The sequence below is a fragment of the Nuphar pumila genome, chromosome 7, assembly GCF_984573655.1.
Source record: "Nuphar pumila chromosome 7, dmNupPumi1.hap1.1, whole genome shotgun sequence".
NCBI lineage: Eukaryota > Viridiplantae > Streptophyta > Magnoliopsida > Nymphaeales > Nymphaeaceae > Nuphar > Nuphar pumila.
Genome location: NC_143255.1, coordinates 50,471,617 through 50,487,440, shown reverse-complemented (window position 1 = coordinate 50,487,440; position 15,824 = coordinate 50,471,617). Strand labels below are relative to the sequence as shown.

At 36.4% G+C, this 15,824-nt stretch overlaps 1 pseudogene; it reads left to right on the top strand.

Moving 5' to 3' along the window:
* Window positions 1-14,369: 14,369 nt before the first annotated feature.
* Window positions 14,370-15,347, top strand: LOC149832232 (pentatricopeptide repeat-containing protein At1g74600, chloroplastic pseudogene; annotated as a pseudogene).
* The last annotated feature ends 477 nt before the right edge of the window (window positions 15,348-15,824 follow it).

Here is a 15,824-nt window from a genome sequence, read left to right as displayed (position 1 = left end):
TTTTTTATCATTTTTACAATTAAAAATTATGGGTCTTAATCGGAACTCAGGTCAGGCATAAAATTTTACAAATTATACCCGGGTCCATGTATTAATCAGACCTTTGGGTCCGGATCCAGGTCTTAATCAAGTCTTCTTATTTATCACAATACCCCTTATAGAGTTTGGTTCAGGTAGGATCCTGGTAAACCAGGCCCGTTGACACCCCTAATTGCAGCTGTGCACCCCAAAACGAATGAAGACTGTTTAAAGTTGGCATCAAACAGAACACTCAAAGTGCAAAGTGTACAGTGTGATTGAACCTGATCTGCCCACCTCACCGGTGGTTTCCTCACATGGTTGGGGTGAAGCATGATGGTCCGTGCTGTCTAGCACATTCCACATTTGTTTTCTCCTATTCACTCATGTGATAAAGTAAAAAAAAAGAAAAAGAAAAAAGAAAAAGAAAAGAAAAAAAAGAGCCCCTTTGCTAAGCAAGGAGGCTGGTACAACAAAGTTTTGCGGACAAAGGGGTCGGTCCACAGTAGATACAAACTCACCTCTGCTTTTGGCACTGAATAAATAAATAAATAAATAAAATAAAAGTTGTGATACAACCTTTGCGTAGGAAACTTTGATTCCTTGGTGAGACCCACACTGCTGTTATATGTCTTTTTCAATTTTATTTTATTTTTTTAGGTGTTGCAAAAGTAAGCTTCAAAACAGAGTAATCTCACGCATTTTCAGTGGCCGTGTGAAGCACGTATACGACACAAAGACTGCTCAACATAGCATTAAGTGTTAGGCCAATTCAACTCTACCATGCTTTTGTTTAAGAAATATGTCACATGATGATGCTAAAAATGATGAAAGATTATAGCATTATGTGTCACAAATATTAAGCCATCTGACACCTGTTTCAAGAAAATATAGTAGTATTCCTAGGCTACCAATCTTTTTAAAGACTAATATGATTAATGACGTTTTTGTTTTGGGACAAATAAATAAATAAATTTCACTTGAGCTTTCTCATAGTAAACCATTTTCTAATAATGAAATGGACCTGTTTACTTTTCATGATAATATTAATTTTGAATAAATAAAAAAACAAATGGACATGGTTCCTTGGATACTTTGAACGGGTTAACAAAGAAACAATCTTTTTCAAACTGAATACCAAGTTGCAGAAAAAAAGTTGCAAGGTTGCTCATATGTCAAATATTGTCTTAACTCAGCATATGGATTCAGGTTAACCCAGTTTAGCTTGCTCAAGGATCCAATTCTTATACTTAGAATGTCTGATTAGGCGAACCATATCATCATCATCAAGCCTTGTCCTGGTTGACACTTGGATTCCCCTTATCATCATCAAGTGGTTGTCCCATATATATCCACCACCGGACTTAAGTAAATGCTTGACCTGGTTCTGATCCATTTCCTTCCCTGGTTCCATTCTAGTTGTTAGGTCCAAAATTCAACTTGACCAGGTTTCATGGCTTATAGGATATTTGTGAGACTGATCCAGATCCAAGATCCCCTTTTCATGTCACGTGACATTATTGATGATATTTTGAAAATATTGCAAAAATACAAATATTTACATCTCAATTTTTCTTATCTTTTTACATATTTTTTATTAATTTATTTTTGCTAAGGTCTTCGTGATTAAAAACTGAGAAAATAAAAAGATGAAAATATCAACAAAAATTTAGGGCATATGATTGGAAACTTCCCCAAAGAAGAACAAGAAAGAGAAGAAATCAAGTTGGGTTTGAAGTAGGGTTGTCAGTGAATCGAATTTTGCCGGATATCCTATCGAATTCGATTCTATTTAGTTGCATTTGGTAATCCAAAACCATATTAGATTGTAATCGGATGCATCTATGGTTTTGATTTTTTGCTACCGAATCAGACAAATATCCTAAATCATTTACATGTAAATTAAAAAGTAGACATGAGCTTTTTCACCATCAGAATTCAAATCCATGTAGCCAACGTCCGATTAGTCTAATATGGTAATGACCACATCCTATCTGAATCTGAACTGTTCACATCCCTAGTTTGGAGCAACCAAAAACCCAATTGGTTCCGGATCCGGATCTTACAGGATCCATTGGAAACCCTGCTTCGTCTTTGGAAATATCAAATATCTTTCTCTAGGATTTAAAACTAAACGAGAGAGAGAGAGTCAATTGTATGTTCCAGAATCCACATATTTCATCTACCCAGTGGTAGGTTGCCACGTGTCATCAATCCGGTGCCGGACCTACCACGTTCGGAATCCGACCGTTTCCACGCGAAAGATGCCGCGTGAAAATCTTTTTGACTGCCAACCTGTTCCAACGGCTATATTTTCTCTTTCTAACCTTTCAAACCTCTATAAAAACCCCTTAAGATCCTCACATCTCTTCATCCCTTATCATCTCTCTCTCTTTGCTTAGGTGACACTCGCCCTCCCCCATCTCACTTTCTCACTCTAGGATCCAAATCCTTTGTGCCAACTTCACCTCTTCTCTTCTCCTTTTCCTCTCTTTCTCTCTCTAGAAACTTGATCATGGAAGCACCAAGGTGGTTTGCAACTTTCTTCTCCCTTCTCCTTGTTCTCCTTGTTGCCACATTCAGCACTGTCTCGGCGCAGATCTCATCGGCGCCCTCGCCGGTGCCGATGAGTGCTTCCTCGATGACTTTTCCTGCATTCGGCACTGTTGCCTTTGCATCTTTGATGTCGATGATGGTGTTCTTCTTCCGCTGTTGATGATGCATATGAGGCTATTTGATGGTTGTTGAGGTGGCCGGAATTCTGGTTTTCAGGCGAGGATTTTGTGGATCCGGTGGGGTTTTCTGGTTTGGGGTTCTATTTTCTAGACTAGTACTATATTGTAGAGGATATTGATGTTCGTTTCTTTTATTTCTTTATGGCTTGGATCTTTTGACCATTATTAATTCTTCTCCCCCTTGGGTGTGTATGGAGTTGGATTGTATGTTGATGGGGGGATTACTTGTGATTGTATATATATTTGAATGAAACAAATGGTTGATTAGTTCATTTGTATATGCCATGTATTTTTTGTTTTTTTAGGGAATCCCATGTGAAATTATTGAGTATTGATTCTAAAGTCTAAACAGCCTGTGCCCAGTGCAGATGTTTGGGAGAAATAAATGGTCTTATTAGATTATCTGTATTCTCATTTGAGGTGGCTGTAGAATTTTGGCCCTTGGTGTTGTGAAATGGTATGAAACAAGAGCCCGTTTGTTTGTTTCCTATGGAAGGGGGAATGAAGACTTTTCCTGTGTATCCTTTGGGTGCCCCTAAGCTTCTGTTTGGACGATTTCAAGCGTGGACTTTTCCTGTGTATCCTTTGGGTGTGTTTGTACTTCACCCCTAAGCTTCTGTTTGTTTCCCAAAATGAACGGCACCCAGAACTTACTCAATGCCCCTGTTTTGGACGATTTCTATAGCCATTTAGGATGTCAATAGGTCGGAGGTAACCCGATATACAACCCGAATCTAGATCCAATTGAAAATCAGATTCGGATTCTGTATTAATTTTTATTGAAATCCAAATCCAAATCCAAATCTGTCAAAAATATCAGGTTTTGGACTAGTCGGATCCAGATTCTGTTCTATCTTTTTTTTATATCCAACTCCCAATCTATCAGATTAAATCGGATTTGGTAATGCCTAGATCCGACCCGTTGAATCCCTAAAGTCCATTTTTGCGTCATTGATGTCGTTCATCAGCAAAGTGAACATCATCAGAAATTTTTGTGAGGTTGAGAAAATAGGGGCACAGTTTGCAAATTTATGAAACAACTTTTCCCTGGGAGGGCATTTGTTACGCACCCTGGAAACGCAAGTCCCAAACCATATCAATGCAACTCCGTTAGTTGGATTTGGTAACCCGAAACCATATCTGATTATAATCAAACGCAGATATGGCTTTGATTTTTTGCTATCGAATCGGACGGGGGGGGTATCTAAAAAATGGGATTTGCCCGAATCAGTATCTTGGGCTAATTATTATGTTATCCGGTAATTGGCCACACGACTTGAATCCAAACCCGAACTCTCTCTCTCTAGAGGTCATGTGCAATTGGGCTGACATTACATATACGGGGTGCTAAACCGTCAGGCTAGCTCATGCATTGGTTTTAAGGGTCTCAACGGGTCGGGTTTGGTTCGGACTCAGGTGGAAGCAGACTTGAACCCCGGGTATGATATCAGGCCCGGACCCTGATCTAATCGGACCCACTATACCCTGACCCGATAAAAACTAGATGGACCACAGACCCGGACCATACAGGTAAAATAATATTTTTATCTTGAAATTCTGCTGGTCTTAAACGGCTGACTTGAGTCGGGCCCGGTCTGGTATAAAATCTCACAAACTATACCCCGAATTCACGCATTAATCAGACCTTTTGGCTCTGGACCCAGGTCCTAATCGCGGGTCTTTATATTTATCATCATACCCGAACTCTATAGGGTATGGGTCGGGTCTGGGTAAACCCGACACGTTGACACCCTTAATTTGTTTGGCCTCCAAGAGGCCTAAGAAGGTCAATGTGCAGCTGGCCCTAGACTGTAGGGGTGTCAACGGGTCATACTGGTCCGGTTCTAACCGATACTTGGTTAGGTAAGATCTAAATTTGGTATAAAGAAAAGAGGCCTGAATCCAATTAGCATATGGTTAGGTAAGATCTAATTTATGAAATTTCATACTAAACCCAGTTTCCACGGTCCGGTTCTAACCGATACTTGGTTAGGTAAGATCTAAATTTGGTATAAAGAAAAGAGGCCTGAATCCAATTAGCATATGGTTAGGTAAGATCTAATTTATGAAATTTCATACTAAACCCAGTTTCCACTGAAGGTTCGATTAAGATTCACAAATTTTAATGTAAAAACATATAAACAATTACTATTTTATTGGTCAGGTCCGGTCTGGTTGGACTTGAATATAGTTTTGCCTGCGACTCCTTGTCGCGAGGGGTAAGCCCATCGGAGTTTTACACCGATATTGACAGAGACCATAGTATGGCAGGCTGAGCCAGCATAGCATAACTAGGTCTCTGCGCCTGGGGCAGTTTTTTTGAGTAAAATTCCAAAAAAAAAAAAAATAGTACTTTTGCCTATCATACGTTTACGACGACCTTAGGACAGATCTGGATTCAAACCCACTAATCCAGTGAAGAAGGTCAGACACATTGTACACTCCTACTCGTTTTGGCCGAGAAGAGGTCATCTAGTTTCTTTTGGTGTTGGAGCACATTTCTTTTTTGGATAATCAGGAAAAACCATCTCGCAAGCTCATTGGTGTCAAAACATCAGATCCCCCTTGCATACCAAAGAGTACACCCAGCTTTGACTTCAGGGGCAAAAGCTGCACCCTTGTTTGGATTTTGAACTCGCGACTTCCCTTCAGCTTGTAGAATTTCAGGGGTTGTCCCTACCAGATGAGCCGAATAGTGGTGTCAATGGGTCTGGTTTACCCAGACCCAAACCAAACCCTATAGGGTCTGGGTATGGTGATAAATAAGAAGACTCGGATCCAATCCGAAGGTCCGTACATGAACCCGGGTATGAAATTTTTATACCAGACCCAGGCCCGACCCAAGTTCCGATTAAAGCCCACAAATTTTCAATGTAAAAATAATAAAAAATATTGTTTTACTGGGTATATCTGGGTCTGATTTATGTAGTTCTTATTCGGTCTGGGTATGGTTTCTTTTATGGTGGGTTTGATTAGACTCGAGTTCGAACCTCATACCATACCCAAAAATCAGGGCTAGGTCTGGTTTTACATGGATCCAAACCAAACCCGATCGGTTGATACCCCTAGAGCCGAGCTCTTGTGGGCTTGGTGTTGAAGGCTAAACTCTTGTCACGGGGCAAAACTTTGACAAATGCATAGAAAATTTTTATCAAATACCCTAGGGAAGGCGCCATGTCATTTGGTCTATTCACTCACCAACCTACATGCCAGTCCCTCTGTTAAAAGTGGTAGCTGAAACATCAAGGGATCATCAATTTTATCAGCATGTATATATTTTTTTAAAATCAAGCTGGGGTTAGGAAGATTCCCACCAGTTATTATTCAAGCGTACAGCTGGGGTTTTGAACCTACAACGTCCCACCACAAGGAAACCTGCACTGACAGCTCCTGCCAAGCCCTCGTTGTTAACTTTATCAGCATACTTGCATATGCAGGCAATGGCAAGCTACCTAATCTAAAATCAATTGTCCACATCAAGGGTCCACCCAAAATAAATGAGCTGGTGCTTTGTCTTTTCATAATTTTTATTTTGCTATTTTAAATTTTTTGATAAATCTGCCTCTAGGAATTCCTGTTTTTCTTGAGTGAGGCTGTCAACGGGTCAGGTTTATAGGTTATGATTTTTGTCTGAAATCAGCTTGACCCAAGTGGTTTATACGTGTTGTTGGTGAGAGTAAGCTATGTGAATTGTATGCGTTCGAGTGGATCCAATGGGGTTGACCCCTACCAGTTGTGCTAAATGATATGTGCAAAATGGCTTTTTATGCCCTTTCAGTGTTTTTTTCACAGTTTCAACCCCATAAATGTGTTGGACATGATTTATTTATGAGGAATCCACACCTGAATCATGTGTTTTCAATGATAAAAATGATATTTGGAGCCTCCAAAATTTATAAAGATTTTGGACCATTGATTTTTTGAACCTTATAAAAGTCCACCCATGTGTCAGAGTCGAACACAATTTAAAAGTCTGATCCCTATAAAAATCAAGAAAATATATTACAAAATTTAAAAATAAAATGAAAAATCCCTGAAAAACTCATTTAGCATGGATAATTTAGCACCTATCATTTTGTTTGGGCAGCATAAAAGTCTAAAAGTGTTCACTTAGGCTTTTAGTGTTCTAGGCATCTCTCTCTCTCTCTCTCTCTCTCTCTCTCTATATATATATATATATATATATATATATATATATATATATATATATATATATATATATTTTTTTATTTATTTATTTAAAAGACAAGTTGGGGTTAGGCAGACCCTACCAGTTATAGGGTGGTGTCAGTGGGATTTGAAATTGCAAAGTTCCAACACAAAGCCACATGCACTAACTGCTTCTACCAAACAAGCAGAGGCCCCCATTGGTAGTTATACAACGATAAATAATTAACATTGGGATTCGTCCCATTATCATAATCTAACAAAACCCGAGACCCAACCTGAATCAAAGAACTGGTTAAATGGGTGGGTTTGGGTACACCATGAGGGTTGGGCAGCTGAGCCATTGACAGCCCTGGTGTTGATGTGCCATTAATGACCTCAGTTATTCTCGTCATCATGGAGCCTTATGTCACATCTACGATTACCTAAACTATGCATATCTGTGTTCAAAATCAGCTATCAAGATTCTTGCCATATAAAAAAACATGCTACCTAATAGTTTCATCCAATCTTAATTTATATATGAAATGTGGGATGATAATCATGGCTTATTAAGTGACCTATATGAAGGCACATTTTCCTTTGGTAGTTATGTATGAGTAGGGGTGGCAAAACCTGACACGACCTGCCAACCCCCCTCTTAGGCGGGTTTGGGTTTGGCTTAAACGAACCCGTTTATTAAACGGGTCGGGTTCGTGTTAGGGGTATGTCAACCCGCCAACCTAGCTGACCCGTTTAATAAACGGGTTAGGCAGGCGGGTCAACCCGTTTACCTGAACCCGTCAACTCGCAACCCGTTTATCATTTTATATATATATATATATATATATATATATATATATATATATATATATATATAAACTTATCTAACCCTAAAGTTAGAATTTCCAATCCTCACTCTTTCTTACCCAGCCGTAGCCGATAGCAAGACCCCTTTCTCACTCAGCGGCATCCACCACTCTCCCTCCTTCCGTTTTGAGTGTCTCTCTCTATATTTCTTGCAGCATCCACCGTTCTCCTTCTTTCTGTTGTGGGTTGCTAAGTTGCGTTTACAGGTCCACAAGCAAGTGGAATACCAACAACAGGCTGCTACGAATGCCTCTGCATCTTTTACTGTGGAGGATGCGCATCCACGGGGTTCCTCTCAATTTGGGTTGAGGCTTTTGTAAGGTTTTAGTTTTTCCTCCTAAATTTTCATTTTTCCTTTTGTTGGTGTTGTTTTGGCTAGAATTTGAGGATTTCTTTTATGGTTTTTTAGTGTTTGTTGTGATCTTTTATAACTAGATTTTCATGAAAACTTTGGTGTCTTGTTGATTATGTTGGTCTGATCGTACAAAATTTTTTGCTCATAACTATATTATTCTTTGCACAGACTGTGATGAAACCCTGTATGCTTTTGGTGCTTGTGGGAATTAGTTCTACATTTGTATAATTGTTTTTTAACTATACATTTGCATATATTTTTTTGTGTATTTTGTTTTCTTGTTCTCTTTAGATGTTGGCATTTGAGTAGATTTAGGTTGACATTATTCTTTTTCTGAAAAATTTGGGCTTGATCATCGCATAGATTTGTGTGGTGTGTTTGTAGGCTTATACTATGGACTTGCAGACCACAATGTCACAACTTGAAGAGGAGAATATGCAGTTGGTTAGAGGGCAGGTGTGTGTGTTTATTTTTCTTTGGTTATGTAATTGCTTAATTTCAGTTTCCTGTCACCAGAATGGTTCTAATTGTACTAGTTTGTAGGAATATCAGTGATCGCCAAGTTCAGATGACCATCTCTACAAATAGACCCTGTGTATAACGAGTTTTCTAGTGGACATGGTTGCAATACATTTCTTATGGTAAAGGAAAACTGTAAGTACATTAGTTGAAAGGTTGTCGCTCTCTTGCTAGTTATTTTTTTATCGGTCAGTTGAACATCAGATAAGTCAATGCACTAATCAATGTAATCATCAGTAAGGTGCTTGCAAATATAAAAACACTCACAGCAGCAACTATTAAATGCAAAAACTTAAGCTTTATGGTCTTGATCACACATTTATTATGTATGATCATATGTATGGTACCTCTGAGTCAACTATTAATTTTTCCCTATGTTCTTTTACTCTATTAAGGCAGTATTAAATATTACTTTCAATTAGTAATGGACAACGTTGTGGATACATCTGCTGAAGGTCCAGAAGAAATTATTTTTTAGGATGTTCGTGTTACACCATCTACAGTATTAGGTGGAGAGAGTTCTAGTACTAGACGGAAAATAAAACTAACCTCTAATGTTTGGGAAGCATTTAAGCGACTTCCAATTGGAGAAGATGGGATAAAGAAAGTTGTATGTAAATTATGTAACAAACCCTACCTAGCAGATAGCAAGAATGGGACCGAAAATTTAAAGCGTCATATGCTTGCATGTCCAAAATTAAAAACTAAAGACATAGGTCAATTATTCCTTGCAAAATTAGAGGGAACTATGTCTTTACAAGTTTCTAAGTTTGATCAACAAAAGTATCGAGAATTGGTAACAACGATGATTCTTAAGCATGAATTGCCTTTCCAATTTGTTGATTATGATGGATTTCGTTCATTGATTACCTATGTATGTGATGAGGCCAAACACATTAGCATAAACACAACTAAGGCAGATGTTTTAAAGATGTATAAAAAAGAGAAAGACAAACTCAAAGATTTGTTGCAATCTATTCCAGGAAGGATATGTTTAACATCTGATTTGTGGACATCTATAACTACTGATGGGTATATATGTCTCACTGCACACTTTGTTGTTGAAAATTCAATATTGCAAAAGAAAATTCTAAATTTTTCTGCAATGCCAACTCCACACACTGGAATAGCTATATCTGAGAAAATTTATACATTGTTGACTGAATGGGGCATAGAGAAAAAAATATTTTCGATTACACTAGACAATGCTTCTGCAAATGATGTATCTGTTGAGTTGTTGAAGAGTCAGCTTATATTGAAGGATGTATTATTATGTGATGGTGAATTCTTTCATATTCATTGTTGTGCTCATATCCTGAATTTGATAGTTTAAGAAGGACTGAAAGAGATGGATGATTCTGTTAAAAAGGTCTGAGAGAGCATAAAATATGTGAAAGGGTCACAAGGTAGAAAACAAAAGTTTTTGGAGTGTGTTAAGCAAGTTTCTTTGAATAATAGTAAAGGATTGAGACAAGATGTCCCTACAAGATGGAATTCAACTTATTTAATGCTTGAAGGTGCTATTATATATCGTCGTGCATTTCTTCATTTACAATTGAGTGATTCAAATTACAAGCATTGTCCGCCGTTAGAAGAATGGGACAAAGTTGAAAAGATTTGTGACTTCTTGAAGTTGTTTTATCGTGTGACATGCTTATTTTCTGGATCTACATATTCTACATCAAATTTATATTTTCAAGAAGTGTTTTTAATCCACTTAAGCATAGTCAAGGGTATGAGAAGCTTAGATAGTTTTGTTAAATGCATGGCAACACAGATGAATCTCAAATTTGAGAAGGATTGGAAACATCACAGTTTGATCTTAGCTATGGCTACTTTTTGGATCCACAATACAAGCTACAGTTTGTGGAGTTCTTATATAATAAAGCAGGAGGCTCTTGAGACAATACAAGTTCGTGAGAAGATATTTTCTCTTTTTGATATTTATATGCAGAAAAGTCTTAAAGCTTCAAATGTCGAATCTTCAATTCCTTTGGATAATGGTTTAGAACGTCGTTCAAATGATAACTCATTTTTTATGGTAATTACTTCTAATACATATATTTTCATTACTATATTTGTCAATCTTTTTTTTAATAAAATTTCTTTTTTTGTGTAGGAGTTTACTTTATTTGAGAACTCTGGGAGTGCGAATAAAGCACAAAAGTCACAATTAGAATTATATCTAGAAGAGCCTCGAATTGATTGGAATTCACAATTGAATGTTCTAGATTATTGGAGAACAAATAAATTTCGATATCCAGATCTTGCTCTCATGGCGTGTGATGTATTGAGTATTCTTATTGATCATGCATATATTTTAGGGATATTTCATATAAAAATATGCATGATTTCATGAGAAAATGATTTAAAAACCCAATTTTATGTTAGTTTCGAGTAAATGTGCTAAAATGATTTAAAAATAGAAAATACATGAAAAATAGTTTTATTTTACATTTTAATGCCTATTTTAGTTTTTGTCATAATTGTAGTTGTTTAGTTTTTGAAAATCATAAAAAACATTAGATTTAAAATAGACTTAGTTTTATAATTTCTAGAACATAGTCACTTTGAGTTGTTTTGTAAATACTTTTTGAAGAGAGGTTTTGAAATGGAATTCTTTGAAATAAGATAGACTTATGGAAAAACTTTCAAAATTATAAATACCATACGTAGGGGGAAGAGAGGCTTGTCTTCTCTCTTATGTTTTTGCCTTCTTTTCTAACCCTTCCCCTTCACCTTGTTTCTTTCCTCCTCCTTCTCCTTCTCCCTTGATCTCTCTTCTTTCTCAATTCGGTGGAGGTATCCAGCTACGGTAATGGCATATAGGAGGATTCCACTTCTCTTCTAATCCCTCCGGTGAGTTCTTATCATCTTATCTTCTTCTTCTTCTTCTTTTTCTTTTTCCGAATTTTCATTTTAATTTCTGTTAAGCATTCATAACTCATATTAAAAAAAATGTGCTTTGATTTACTGTTTTTGTTTCAAAAATTTTTAGAAAAGATTTTAGTTTTAGTTATATGCATTGTTCGTGAATTGTTTCTGCAATTAAAAAAATATATATAATAAAAAGAAAAAAAAAACAGAGAAAAAAATCAAATCAGATACTGCTGGATATATGCAACGAATATGATTTGAAATTTTTAATCGGATTCAAAGATTTCAGTAGATGATTTGAAACTCAGTTTGCAGTGATCTGAAGTGTTACCGGAGCATCTAGATCATCTGGATCTAGATCCATTAATAAAGTTTTACAAAAATTCAATCGATCATCTGGATCGATTCTGTTTTTTTTTTCGGCGATAAATTTTTTCTTCAAAGCTCCCTGAAAGATAGTGAATGCCGATTGGAGCTTTGGATTGCTGTAAAAGGCCTGCCGGAATCCGGATACATTGAATCTTCTAAGTCCTCCAGTCATCTGAACAGAAGAAATCAACCTGCGGATTGAATTAATGGCCGATTGGAAGTATGGTCGGTATCTGCCGGAATCCAGCAGCTATTAGAGGCATCTGAAGCACAGTATTACTGTAGCCAGGTGAATAAAAATGAAATTTCAGCATAATCAAGTGAATAGAAATAAAATACTTTGTTGTATCTTGTGATTATAAATCAGAATCGTGTTTTTTTTTTACTGGATCCATCGATAATTGAAAGTACCTCTGGCCGTGGGTTTTGTTTGCTGTTTTTCGGTAATTGAAGGTGAAAATCCGATCGATTGATTAATTGAATGCTTGATTCTAATCAACCGAATGATTAGATAGAATCCAGTTTGTTGAGATTATGTGATGCCTGATCTAACTGAAGATCATTGTAATTCTGATTGATTGAATTTAAATAATCGAGTATATGAGTTTGTTCACAGATCTTCGGTAAGTATGTTTTCTTTAATAATCTCTGGTGAATTGAAGTTGCTTCTGAACTTTACATTTTCGGTGATTTCCAGCAGCTGTTACTGTTCATTTTCCGGCAAGTGTCTCAATTCTTGTTATTGTTCTAAATTCTAATTTTTGAAATATAGCTGAGATGTTTTTGCAAGCACTGTGTTCAAAAGTAACTGATTTCTTGTTGTTCTTCACTCAGCCATTTCTCTAATTTTTTTTCATTTTCCAATTTCTAAAAAAAAATAAAATTCCAGTTTTACTCTTAATTCATGTATCGGTTTTTTTTAGCTTGTTTTCATTTTAGACTATTGTTTTCTCTGATTGTTTGCATTCTTTGTTTTTAATTTTTTTCAAATTACTTAGTTCAATCATTTTCCCTGGTTAGTATTTTCTAGTTTGTTGTTGAATTTCACTATTTTGCTCTTGTTTCAATTACTGTTTTGCTTTTCCTTACATAAATCTCTTATTTTGTCCCTTGTTTTTATTAGACATTAGTTAAGTGAATATTAGTTAATTGTTAGATGTTAGTAAGTAATTAGCTAGATTTAATTAGTTGTTGTTAATTACTTTGTTATTAGCTTAAGTAGTTACTTGTTTAGCATTTCTTAGTGAATTGTGATTTCATTAGATCATTTAGAAAGTATATTTTTATATTTGGTACTGCTTGTGTTTATTTGAATTGTGCAGGATAGCACCAGACTGGAGTGGAAGTGATTACTTGACACCAGGAAGCACAAGAATAGAATATTTTTTCTTTTATTTTTAGAATTAAGAATTTGACTGGGTTTGTAAATATTGCACTTTACGCCCTCTGCGAAGGGTATTCATTTGTTGTAATAGTTAGTTGTTTTACCTTTTCTGAACATTTTACATTTCAATAATTCGGCAATAAAGAATAGTTTAGAATTGTGTGCTTGAATACGAAATATTCTCGTTCCCTGAGTTTGACCCGGTCTCATCCACTAGTGAGAACCGGTTTTTATTATTTGATGTCTGGTTTTCACATGTTTTTCATATAAAAATCTTTTCAAAATTACAACGATTATAAAGAAGACATCACTTATCTCCACAGTTGCTTCAGAATTTGCTTTTAGCATTGATGGTAGAGTACTTGATCAATATAGAATCTCTTTGAAATCTGATACAGTAGAAGCATTAATTTGCACTCGCTATTGGTTGTTTCATGCTAATGGTAATCCATAATCTTATGTTTTTTTCCTTATACAAAGTATCAAATAATTTATGGAGTTTGATTAGTGAGTTCTATGTTACTAACTATTTTATGATATGTTACTAACTATTTTATGCCATAACAGAAATTTTAGTATTATTGGAGGAGCTGACGGAGGATATTATTGATTTGAACCCAACTGTGACCGCGAGTAAAGTTGTAGAATATGTTGAATGCTCAAATTAAAAACCAATATTTTGTAAGGTACTTGTAAAAATCTTGATACTTATGTTTTTTTTTTGTTTCATATGTTGTATCTTAATAATTTAACTTACTCTTTTAATTTTTTTGTATAGGGTCATGATCTTTGGAGGATTGAAACAATTGATAAATTAATCTTAATGTTGATTGTTGACATAATGTATATGATGATTAATGTTTAATTGTTATTGTGATGTAGAAGTTTAATTATTTATGTTTATCTTGATGACCGTAAGACAACTTGGTGGATATGTTTGTAGTATGGTTGTAACTTGTAAGACATTGTGTTTATGTTGAGTAAGGATGTGCCTTGCTTGGTCCAGTGAAATGTTGTTATTGCTGGTAGTGTGAGGCATAAGGAGAATTGGATTGTTGTTGATTTCTTCAATAGTATGCTATATGATTCTCACTGTATGACAAATTCCTTTACGTTTTCAAGTGCCTTAACAACTTGTGTTGGATTGGAAGAATTGGACTTGGGTCAGAGAATTCATGGTTGGGTAATCAAATGCAATCTGAAAGATGATGTCTTCATTGCAACTGCACTGGTTGACATGTATGCAAAATGTGAAAAGATTAAGGATGCACTCGTGGAGTTTCACAGAATGTCAGATAGGAATGTTGTGTTCTGGACAACAATAATTTTGGGTCATGTTAGGCAGGAGGATGTTGTTTCTGCTTTTGAGTTCTTTCGAAGCATGAGAACTTCTGGAGTTGATGCAAACACATACACTGTCACAAGCATACTTAGTGCCTGTGCTAAAATGGTCAAACTAGAACAAGTCTTGCAGTTCCACTGTTGGATTTTGAAGGGAGGGTTTCTTTCAGGTGTTGTGGTTTCTGAAGCCCTCATCAATGCATATATGAAATGCAGAAATATTGAGTTGTCTGAGAGAGTGTTTCATGAAGAAAGGGATAGTGGTCACAAGATTGTTGTCTCCACATGGTCAACCATGGTTGTTGGTTATGCTCAAAATCGGAATACAGGAAGATGTATTGAGTTGTTCCAGCAAATATCTCGAGAAGGAATGAAACCAAAAAAATATGCAACTTCAAGTGTTTTGAGTGTCATAGACTGTGAAGAACTGGGGAAACAAATACATTCTGTTTCTATTAAGGATGGATTAACTCTTGATGTTTCTGTCGCTAGTTCAATTTTCACAATGTACTCCAAATGTGGAAGCCTCAATGAAGCTTTCCAATTGTTTGAACGAATGGTTAAAAGAGATGTTGTTTCCGGGACTTCTATGATTGCTGGATTTGCAGAACATGGCCAGTCAGAGAAAGCATTTGAATTGTTTAGAAAGATGCAGCTTGAAGAGATGAACCCTGATGCATTCACTCTGTCAGCTCTTTTCATTTTGCTTCATCAATTGGCAGTTTTAGTTTAACTCATAAGTCTGAAAGCCAGTATGATTAGACAGGTTATTCGGGTCACTCGGGTCAGTTATTGTGTATATATTATCGAGTCAACCCGTTTAATAAACGGGTCGGATTCGTGTTGAGGTATGCTGACCCGCCAACCTGCCGACCCGACCTGGCGACCCAACCCGCCAACCCACGAACCCGACCCGATTGCCACCCCTATGTATGACTGCAGCTGGTAGTGTTTTGAAGCTGACTTTCTTTCTGATTGAATAACAAGAGGCAAACTCAGGCATTTTAGAAACCTGATTTTGCCCTAAAACTTGGTTTTAATTTTTTTTTTTAAGTCAAGCTGGGGTTAGGCAGCCCCCCACCAGTTACACAACATACCATTGGGTTTCGAAATTGCAACTTCCCAACACAAGGTAACATGCACTAACAGCTCCTACCAAACAAGCGGAGGCCCGTTGGTTGGTTTTTAATAATTACCAGCATTTAGATGA